Source organism: Camellia sinensis, chromosome 8 (genome assembly GCF_055761805.1).
Source record: "Camellia sinensis isolate YWXY chromosome 8, ASM5576180v1, whole genome shotgun sequence".
NCBI classification, from domain to species: domain Eukaryota; kingdom Viridiplantae; phylum Streptophyta; class Magnoliopsida; order Ericales; family Theaceae; genus Camellia; species Camellia sinensis.
In genome coordinates this window covers 172,598,458-172,608,921 of record NC_138968.1, presented here as the reverse complement: position 1 = coordinate 172,608,921, position 10,464 = coordinate 172,598,458, and positions in this window count along the sequence as shown.

The window sequence follows — 10,464 nt, the reverse complement described above, 5'->3', positions numbered from 1 at the left end:
TTTATCTTATTTTGGGGTATTGATTGAGGTGGTGGTATGATGGTAAAGAAAGATTGGACCATAGAATATAATCCGGATAGTTATTCTACGATCAACCGTCACTCATTTGCCCTTTTCTTTTTCTACACTTTGAATTTGAATGTGAGGTTAGAACCATTGGAAAGCTTATTTCCGGGGCTTCAATTTAGACACAAGAACGACCTAGAACGGAGTCCCGATGAGAGAGTTATACCCGTTTGAAGTTTTTACATCTGTGCTGGAAGCAGAGCCGCACGTGCGGGGAATAGCGCCGCACGTGCGGGCTGTGCAGGCCAGCAGCTCAAAAACGAGATTTTTGGCCCATTTTTTACATTTTCTTTTCCTCTCTTCTTCTCCCCTCTTCCATGTCCGAAACCCTAGCTCCCAAAACCTTGATTTCCTCCACTTTTATCAACAAATCCACCATAGATCTTGCATCAAGGATGGAGAACAAGAAAGGGTCAACATTTCCAACCGATTGAAATTCGAATGTTTGGAGGATTCTTCTCAATCTTTGCTCCTTTGCTTGATTCTTGAGGTAGGGGTCCTTATTCCCTTTCAATGTTTGCATTCATGGATGGAATTATGGAATTTTGTGAATATACAAACAAAATCTATAGTTTTGAGCATATTATGTCCAACTTGAGAATTGAGGGTTTAGAGTTGGAGGAGTTGGAAGTTAAATTGGTGGGTTAAAATGATAGATTGTGACTCCTAAATGTATAATCATTGGGAAAATTGAAATAAAAAGTAATGGGTTAATAAGTTTGCATTTTTCTTGAAATTTCAATATTTTCTTGAAACCCTAGGTTGATTAGTGATGATAACCAATGAATTGGCCCAAATTGAAAGTAGAGTAATGAAATTGAGGTATGGAATTATATGTGTTCAAGTTTAATTGGAATTTGAAAATGTTTGAAAATTATGTTTAAAATTTACGAATGAGCTATGTTATAAACATTGTAATTCATGCTGTAATATGAAGGGAAAATTGGGGAAATAATCTATTAATGATATGGATGATATGAACTCGGTTTTGGAATGTTGAAATGGAATTCAAGGATTTATTTTGAATTATGTTAAATTACAAATGGTGTTGATGAACTAAGTGATATTGACCTTGTTGGATTATGTTGTGTTGACTTATAGTGAATTGATTGGTGTTGTGCTATGATGAATTATGTTTGAATTATGTGAATTGTGTAGGGTCAGCTACAGGGGCAGATCAAGCACCTGAACGCTGTGAGTAGTAGTACTTTGATGTACCTTTAACCGTTTATCGTTATTGATGTTAAATCTTTGTCGTAAGAATTATGCTGACATATATGTTATGTATGCTATGTGAGAAACACTGTGACATTATGGAAACTTCAAAAGAGTTTGTGAAGTTATGTAAGAAACATTATGAAATTATGAAAACCTCAAAAGAACTTGTGAAATATGAAGTTATGTGACCAAGGGCCATTTGTGAAGATCAAACCTATGTGGCCAAGGGCCGACTTGTGACTTATGAAGCTATGAGGCCAAGGGCCAAATTTGTGAACTTGTGAAATATGAAGTTATGTGACCAAGGGCCATTTGTGAAGATCAAACCTATGTGGCCAAGGGCCGACTTGTGACTTATGAAGCTATGAGGCCAAGGACCAAATTTGTAAACTTGTGAATCCAAAGGGCCGAAGGCCGATGTGATAAGTTGTGAATCTATGAAACCCAAAGGCTATTGTGAATGTGTGAACCCCTCAGGCCAAGGGCCAAACTGTGAAATTGTGAAACCAATAAAGTCATCTGTAATCTAATAAAAATGTGCTTACTTTTCGTTACTACTTATCAGGAATGTCCTGTTAACTTTACGTTAATTATGTCAACTCATGGGAATGGTGTAACGGTTACCATTAGAACTCTGTTAATTACAAGGCAAGGCAAGTATGTTAACATATAAGAATGATTAAACAAAGGTGTATGCTATTGATTAATAGAGCACCTAAAGTAAGTCATTTACCCAAAAGAATTTATGTTCATTCTTGAAGAATGGATTCTGAGTAAATATAAGAGTAGCTATGTGTATCCATATGAATTGAAGTTATTTTGCTATGTTGCTTATAACTTGGAAGTTATTCAGAATCTACGATATAAGTGTAAAGTCTAGCAACATTGTGTGACCCTCATGAAAATGTGAATTAGTTTCTCATTGTTAAGCGTACGATAATGACATGATACAACAAGAAATGCTCTAGTCATGATATGTTCCGTTTGAATTAATGAATGATGTTCAAGTATGTTCAGGTATGTTTCAAGTATATGTTACAAGTTTAAATATGCTACAAGGTCAAATATGTTTCAAGGGCTCTATGCCATATCTTTCAAGGGCTTTATGCCACATGTTTCAAGGGCCTTAGTGCCATATGTTACAAGGGCTTTATGCCACATGTTTCAAGGGCCTTAGTGCCATATTTCAAGGGCCTTAGTGCCATATGTTACAAGGGCTTTATGCCACATGTTTCAAGGGCCTTAGTGCCATATGTTACAAGGGCTTTATGCCACAAGTTTCAAGGGCTTATAGCCACCATGTTTCAAGGGCTTATAGCCACCATATTTCAAGGGCCTCGTGCTACCATGTTTCAAGGGCTTATAGCCACCATGTTTATGTTGCAAGATTGAACCTAAGGCCGTTATGTTCTTAGCACAGAATCAGACTAACTATGTGAACTCTACATCTTTATATGCATTGCTATGTGTTATGTTTCAAGTTAAGCATCGTTTTATTTATGTATTACTATTCACTGAGCTCGGCTCACTCTCTGTTATGTCTGTTTCTGTAGGTCACCAATTAGGTGATCAGTCCCAGCCGTGACGCCGCTTTCTTTTGTCAACCTTCGTATGTCCAGGCACTATACACAGCCATTGATTTTGTTAAGCTGATAAGATGTTAGCTTGCTTTTTGAATGTCTATCTAAGAGTGATGTATATAGCTTTCGTGTTTTTGTATATGCCCAATGATAGGGCTGGGTCTGTATATATGTATGTACATAACCGATGTTCAGGTGTATGTTTTAGATTTTATTTGTTTGTTAAAAGTTTGTGATCCTGGCATGATAGTAGTAGCTCGATGGAGTTTGTTTCCAGTGTCAAATTTTGATATTTAGTGCTTCCGTTCAAGCCCTATATATATAGATATAAAACAGGTTAAGTGTCCGTTTCTGAAGTGGTCATGCCCAAACTTCTAGGGGCGGGTTTGGGGCGTGACATGTAAGCTCTCAAGTAATTTAAGTTTCACTTAGATATGAAAGTGGAAGTACAAATGGAGTATAATAAAAGCTCTTGATTGCTCTTGAATGCACTAGGCTTGTTGTGTTCAACGAGTGTGTTGAATGAACAGGAAGAGCTTCATCTTTATAGCATTAATGGCTTCACTGTTGGAGAGAGAGAGGTTTTGAAATTTCTAGCCGTTGAAAAAGATCAAGCATGATATATTCTAGCTGTTGTTTGATCAAAGATGGTGAGTTGCAGACTGTGGACAGGTCTTGGGAAGAGAAAGATCGTTAAATATACATGCTTTTTATTTAATACTTTTCTTCATAGGTCAACTTATTGGAGATGATATGGTTCAAAAGATCTGTTCAGAGGTTAGAAAAGATGACATAATCTGTAACCTGATCTGAAAAAGTGGTTGAGAAATGATCTGTAGCAATCTAGATCTGTTTTGACAGCTGGATTTTTTTAAACCCAGATTTTGCAGATGTTAACCCCTGCAACATAGGTGTCGACCCTTTACTTTCTTTTCTTCTATGAGTTGAGTTCCAGGTGATCTAGGTGTCGACCCTCATCATTCTTGGTGTTGACCCTTGTTGCTAGTTTGCATTCTAAAATTTGGTATTGACCCTTGTTGTTTTTGGTGTCGGCCCTTGCTGCTAGATTGCATTATGAAATTTGGTGTCGACCCTTGCTGTTTTTGGTGTCGACCCTTGCTGCTAGATAGCATTCTGAAGTTTGGTGTCAATCCTTGTTGTTTTTGGTGTCGACCCTTGCTGCTAGATAGCATTTTGAAATTTGGTGTCGACCCTTGCTGTTTTGGTGTCAACCCTTGTAGCTAGAACACTAAGGCATTTTGAGCTTTTCTTTGGTGTTGACCCTTGCCATTTTGATGTCGAACCTTACACTTATTTTAAATATGGATAGAGTTTTGCAACAAGTTTTGATGCTTATGTTTTGAGGGCCCAAAAATAATTAAAAAATAATATTTTAGAATCATATAGCTTCTAGAGCTATGGAACACAATTTTTATTTTGAAAACATTAAGTAACAAGGTAAGTTCAAAATATTTGTTCATAATCAAAATGAATGGAATTTTAAAGATGAATAACCTTGGGGCTAACAATCTCCCCCTTTTGATAATGACAAATATTTAAAGTTTTCAAAGTATAGGTGAAATCATAAAGAGGGGTTACTTAAGGAATTTTTTGTATGATAAGGGATTTGAAAAATGAAAGGCAAACTCCCTCTATAAAAAGGGCTTCATGGCCATATCAAAGATGATGAGAAATAACAATATAGTAAAACAATCTTGATATGGATTAAGCTCCCCCTGTCATTATGCACTGAAATTATTATTAGTAAAGTCAATTTCTTCAATTTATTTTCATTGAATGAATCACAAGCATTTAAAAATAGATTACATAATGTTTTAAGTGTAACATATCACAAGCATTCATAATCAATTGCAAGCAATGACAGAATGATTCCATGTCATAATGTATTTATGTTTCCAAAATATCCAAACAAGTGTTTCTCAAATGATTGTGTGACCAAAAACTAATTGTTTCTAAACAACCACATCTAAGCATCAATATCCTAAGCATCCACATACAACTAATTAAAACAAGTACTACAACTTGCTTAAACAACTATCCAACTAAACAACTGTCCACTAATAATTAGAGAGCAGCCAAAATATTCAACTACAGCTTTCTCCCCCTTTGTCATCAACAAAAAAGGACAGCAGCTAGCAGAAAGGTGGAGGAGAACGCGGCCAGTGAGGAGCAGCTTCACGCCAGCCTTAGGCAAACCATAACATAAATTTCCTAATCTATTCCCCCAAATCATCGTCCCAGCGTTGTTGAAAGATTTGACGAAATTCTTCATTGGAGTTCTTGATCTCGTAGATAGCGATCACCATATTTTTGACACTTTCTTTAGCAGCTGCAATGACTTGGGCATGTTGCAACTTCATTTGATCAATGTCTTTTTGCATTTCTAATTGCTGAGAGACAAGTTGAAGAACTAATGTGCTTAATTCATCGATCTTTTCTTCCAAGGCAGAGGATGAGAAAGTAGGGACAGTGTGAGAGGATGATGGAGTAAGAACAGTATGAGAAGATAAGGGAATGTTAGAGGCAGGGATGGATTGGGAATCTAGTTTGAGATTATTGAGCCTAGAATTAATTGAAGCAATCCCATCCATCAAGGGACCCCGAACCATAAAATGAAGATGCTCCATTTTTTGAGAGAGAGAAGAGAGGTTAGAAGAAGATGGTGGAGAAGAGGGACTAGGAGTGAAGAAGGGAGGTGGAGGACTGTGAAGAGAAGACCCAGTGGTGGAAAGACAAGGAGAAGACAAGGTTTTTTTGGTCTTGGTCCAAATGCGGTTAACAAAGTGAATATCCCATGTTGAGAAGAGTTTCAGCCCCATAACGTGAGGGGTCTTTAGGAACTTTTTCTTCCCCCTTCAAATCAATCTTGAAATGTTTGAAGATTTTAGTGAAAATCATTCTGTATGGAAGAGTTTGATGGTTTTGTTTGTGGACATGTTTGATATAGTGGATTACTAAAAACCCGAAGTCAGTAAGAAACCCAGTTGAGAGAGCCCAAATAAAAAAAGTGTGGCCATATGTGACAGCATCGAAGCGGCCAGAGCGGGGAATGATGTTGTGTGTGATGATGTGATGCAATAGTCTCATTTCGAGGGAAAGGTCCTTTCCAGATATAGGGATAGGGTGAGTTAAATCAGGGTTATTTGTAATGAGACGAAGACCAGTGAGATGAGTGTAGTGGGGTACATTAAGAGTGACTGTTGGTGTGACCTCTTTGCCATCATTGGAAGTTTTCAAAATGGAGTTAATGACAGAGGATGTTAGGGTGAAAGGGACATCCTTTACAAAGCAGTCTAGGGTATAGGGAGAAGTGTTATCATCATAAGATAGGTTTGCAAAAAACTCTTTGATGAGTGAGGGATAAATGTCACAGTCGAGTTTCAAAATAGATGACCACTTTTGATTGTCGAACCATGTTTTCACGGGAATATAATGTTTTTCAAAAAAAAAACAAGATCTATCGTACGACCAGAAATTACCTTTCGAAGATTAAAGTCCTTGTTGAAGACAGATTGACATTTTGGGTTCTTGAATCGAAGAATAGGAGGAGAAACAGCAACTGTGGTAGAAGTGGAAGAGGTTTGAGGTCGCTTTTGTGTTGCAATAGGAGGAGGGGCTTGAGATTCTATGGAAAAGAAGGATAGAGATCGAAAGAGAGATGTAAGATGATCGAAATGTGGATCTTCGGAAAGAGTTGCTTGAACAAAAAAAGGGGGCTAGGGCTAGATTTTAGGAGGTGTCGTGAAAGAGAAATGAAGGGTCGCGGGGTATAAGTACCCTTGAGAGGGTGTCGACCCTTATAAAGAGAAAGGTTGACCCTTAGAATATGAGCAGATCACGCGACAAACATTTTACTCAAAAGGTAGGTGTCGACCCTGAAGGGAAGGGGGTCGATACTAAAAAGCAGTGTCCACAGATTCATCAGGTGTCGACACCTTAGAAAAGAGGTGTCAATCCTAAGCAACAAAAAGGCACAAGCTTAGTTCACAAAGTGTCGACCCTATAGAGTAGGGGGTCGACCCTTAGGGTCTTAGAAGGCAAAAACTAGTGTTTTTCTCATCAAATTTCTTAAATAAGCATAACAACACATAGTTTAATATCACATGAGAATATTTAACATACCAAGCTCAGTCCGTAAAAAGTAGAAATGTTCCTTACAGAGAGGCTTTGTAAATATATCAGCTAATTGTTGACTTGTAGGCACAAATTCGAGTTCAATGTCACCTTTAAGTACGTGATATCGTAGAAAGTGATGCCTTATTTCAATGTGTTTAGTGCGTGAGTACTGTATGGGATTTTTTGAAAGATTAATGGCACTAGTGTTATCACATTTAATAGGTATGTGATCAAAGTGAAGTTCAAAATCAAGAAGTTGTTGTTTCATCCAAATAATTTGAGTACAACAACTAGCAGCGGCAATATATTCCACTTCAGCTGTAGATAAAGCTACAGAATTTTGTTTTTAACAAAACCAAGATGTAAGTGAATTTCCAAGAAATTGACAAGTGCCACTAGTGCTTTTATGGTCAAGTCCATATCCCGCAAAGTCGGCATCCGAATAACCATAATGATCAAAAATATTTGTTTTAGGGTACCAAAGCCCCAAAAGTAGAGTGCCAACGAGATATCTAAAAATGTGTTTTTACTACGGTGACGTGTGATTCTTTTGGAGATGATTGAAAACGAGCACACATGCAAACACTAAACATGATATTGGGTCTACTAGCCATTAGATAGAGTAAGGAACCAATCATACCTCAATATTTCTTTTCGTCTACCGGTTTACCTTGCTCATCTTTGTCGATTTTAATCGAAGTGCTCATAGAAGTTGCTGCAGGTTTGGACAAATCCATTTCAAATCTTTTGAGGAGATCTTTGATATATTTGGCTTGAGATAGATGAATTCCATCTTGGGTTTATTTTATTTGCAATCCGAGAAAGTACGTTAATTCTCCCATCATACTCATTTCAAATTCGCCCTGCATATTCTTACCAAATTCCTCGCACAAAGATTCATTAGTAGCTCCGAATATAATATCATCAACATAAATTTGAACAATAAGCATATCTTCATTTTTAGTTTTTATGAAAAGAGTGGTATCAATTTTCCTACGAGAAAAACCTTTTTCAATAAGAAAATTGCTCAAGCGTTCATACCATGCTCTAGGGGCTTGTTTCAAATCATACAAGGCTTTTGAAAGTTTATAAACGTGGTCCGGGTGTTTGTGGTTTTCAAAACCGAGAGGTTGTTCAACATACACTTCCTCTGAAACATAACTATTTAAAAAGGCACTTTTCACATCCATTTGAAAGAGTTTAAAATTTTTAAAACAAGCAAATGCAAGCAACATACGAATAGCTTCAAGGCGTGCAACAGGTGCAAATTTCTCATCAAAATCAATGCCCTCTTCTTGGTTATAACCTTGGGCTACAAGTCTAGCTTTGTTTCGGATAACAACCCCGGATTTATCCATTTTATTTCGAAAATCCCATTTAGTTCCAATAACGCGATGATCCATAGGACGAGAAGTCAAAAACCAAACTTCATTTCTTTCAAACTAATTTAACTCTTCTTGCATAGCAAAAATCTAGTTTTCATCGTGTTTAGCCTCAGAAAAGGTTTTTGGCTCAATTTGAGAAACAAAAGCTAAATTTCCATATACATTATGAATAGAAGAACGAGTGTGTGGCATCTCCTATAATGAGGTCTTTAGGATGTCCATGAGCGTACTTCCATTCTTTGGGTATATCATTTTCCTTTGCTGGATGGGTATACTCTTTTTAAAGATCTTCTATAGAGACTTCAATATTGGGTTCCGAAGCAAGAGATTCATCATTTTTCGATAAGTAAATGCCTTCAATACTTGGATTAGAATCTGCAACATCATCACTAGCGGTATTCTTGGAAATAAAGGAGTTAGATTCATCAAAAGCAACGTGTATAGATTCTTCAACAAGTAAGGTTCTTTTATCAAAGACACGATAAGCTTTACTAAAACTTGCATATCCAAGAAACACGGCTTCATTAGATTTTACATCAAACTTTCCAAGATTTTCTTTATTATTATTAAGTACAAAACATTCACATCCAAATGCACGAAAATGACCAATGTTGGGTTTTCTACCCTTCCATAATTCATATGGCGTTTTCTTAAGGATAGGTCTAATTATGGCACGATTAATAACATAACAAGCTGTATTTACGACTTCTGCCCAAAAATATCTTGGCAAATTATTTTCACAAAGCATAGTCCGAGCCATTTCCTCAAGAATTCTATTTTTTTTTTCTACCACACCATTTTGTTGAGGAGTTCGGGGAGCAGAAAAATTATGATCAATACCATGCTCATTACAAAATAAAATAAACTCATCATTATCAAATTCTTTACCATGATTACTTCTAATGCTACAAATAGTAAGACTAATCATGTTTTGAATACGTTGACAAAGAGTAGTAAATGTAGAAAAAGTGTCACTTTTGTGTGCCAAGAAAATCACCCAAGTGAATCTAGTAAAGTTATCCACACAAACAAGACAATAAGTGTGACAACCCTCACCACTGTTTACCGATAAACTACCGATTACTGCTAAACTGAGACTGATTATGATTGGTAATTGAACTGATTGAAATACTGGACTGACTGACTGGAATCTGAAACTGAATTGATTAAGTATACCTGTTATATTGCATTTCTATCTGTTGCCTATTTGATTATCTGTTCATGTTTTATGTTTAAATTGTCATATTGAAGGCCTTATCGGCGGTCGAACCAGAAATTGATTGATGTTTTACGATCATCATAATTTATGTGATTTTATGGTGTAATTATCTGAAAACTGATTTGGTATGATTAAATTAAATTAAAATGAGCTAAATTACATAGGTTATTGTATTTACCAACTAGCCCTATTAGTGGACCACTATCTAGCATCTATTGAAGCCTTATTACATTACAACAAACATTTTCATCAGCCTATTTTCTTGAGAGCAACCGACCAAGAGAGAGTGAGGGAGAGAATTGCATTGTCCTTGTTGATTTGTTTAGAAACTTGAAGGAATTAAAGGTTGATTTCAAAATTGTGCTTCAATTCTTGAACTACAAGACCTAAGGTAGTGTAACTACCCTCTTGTTTGTGAATTCAATTGATTCTTGCATGGTTTTAGAGCAAGTTGAAGTCTAGAGCCAAGCTATGGCTCTTAATTGTTGAATTATAGCTTAATTCATGCAAGCATGCCTATATTATTGAATTTTGAGTTGATTCCATGGAAAATTGTCACATGCATGCTCATACTTATGTTAAGTCCATGAATTCATCTTGTCTTTGAAGATATTAGCTCAATAGAGCATGTATTTGAGGCTTGTAAGTTGTTTAACTTCATGCAATCTTGTTCATGAAAATTGGTTTGAAATTGGATTTATTTGAACTACCTTTGGGCTTTGATTTTACAAATTGAGCTTTGAATCATGTTAAACTATGAGTTTTGAAGTGTTTTCCAGGAAATGGGCCCAAAGGAATCGAATTTGATACATTTGTAGTTGAATTTGAGCTTGAGGTTCAAATTTGAGAATTCCAGATT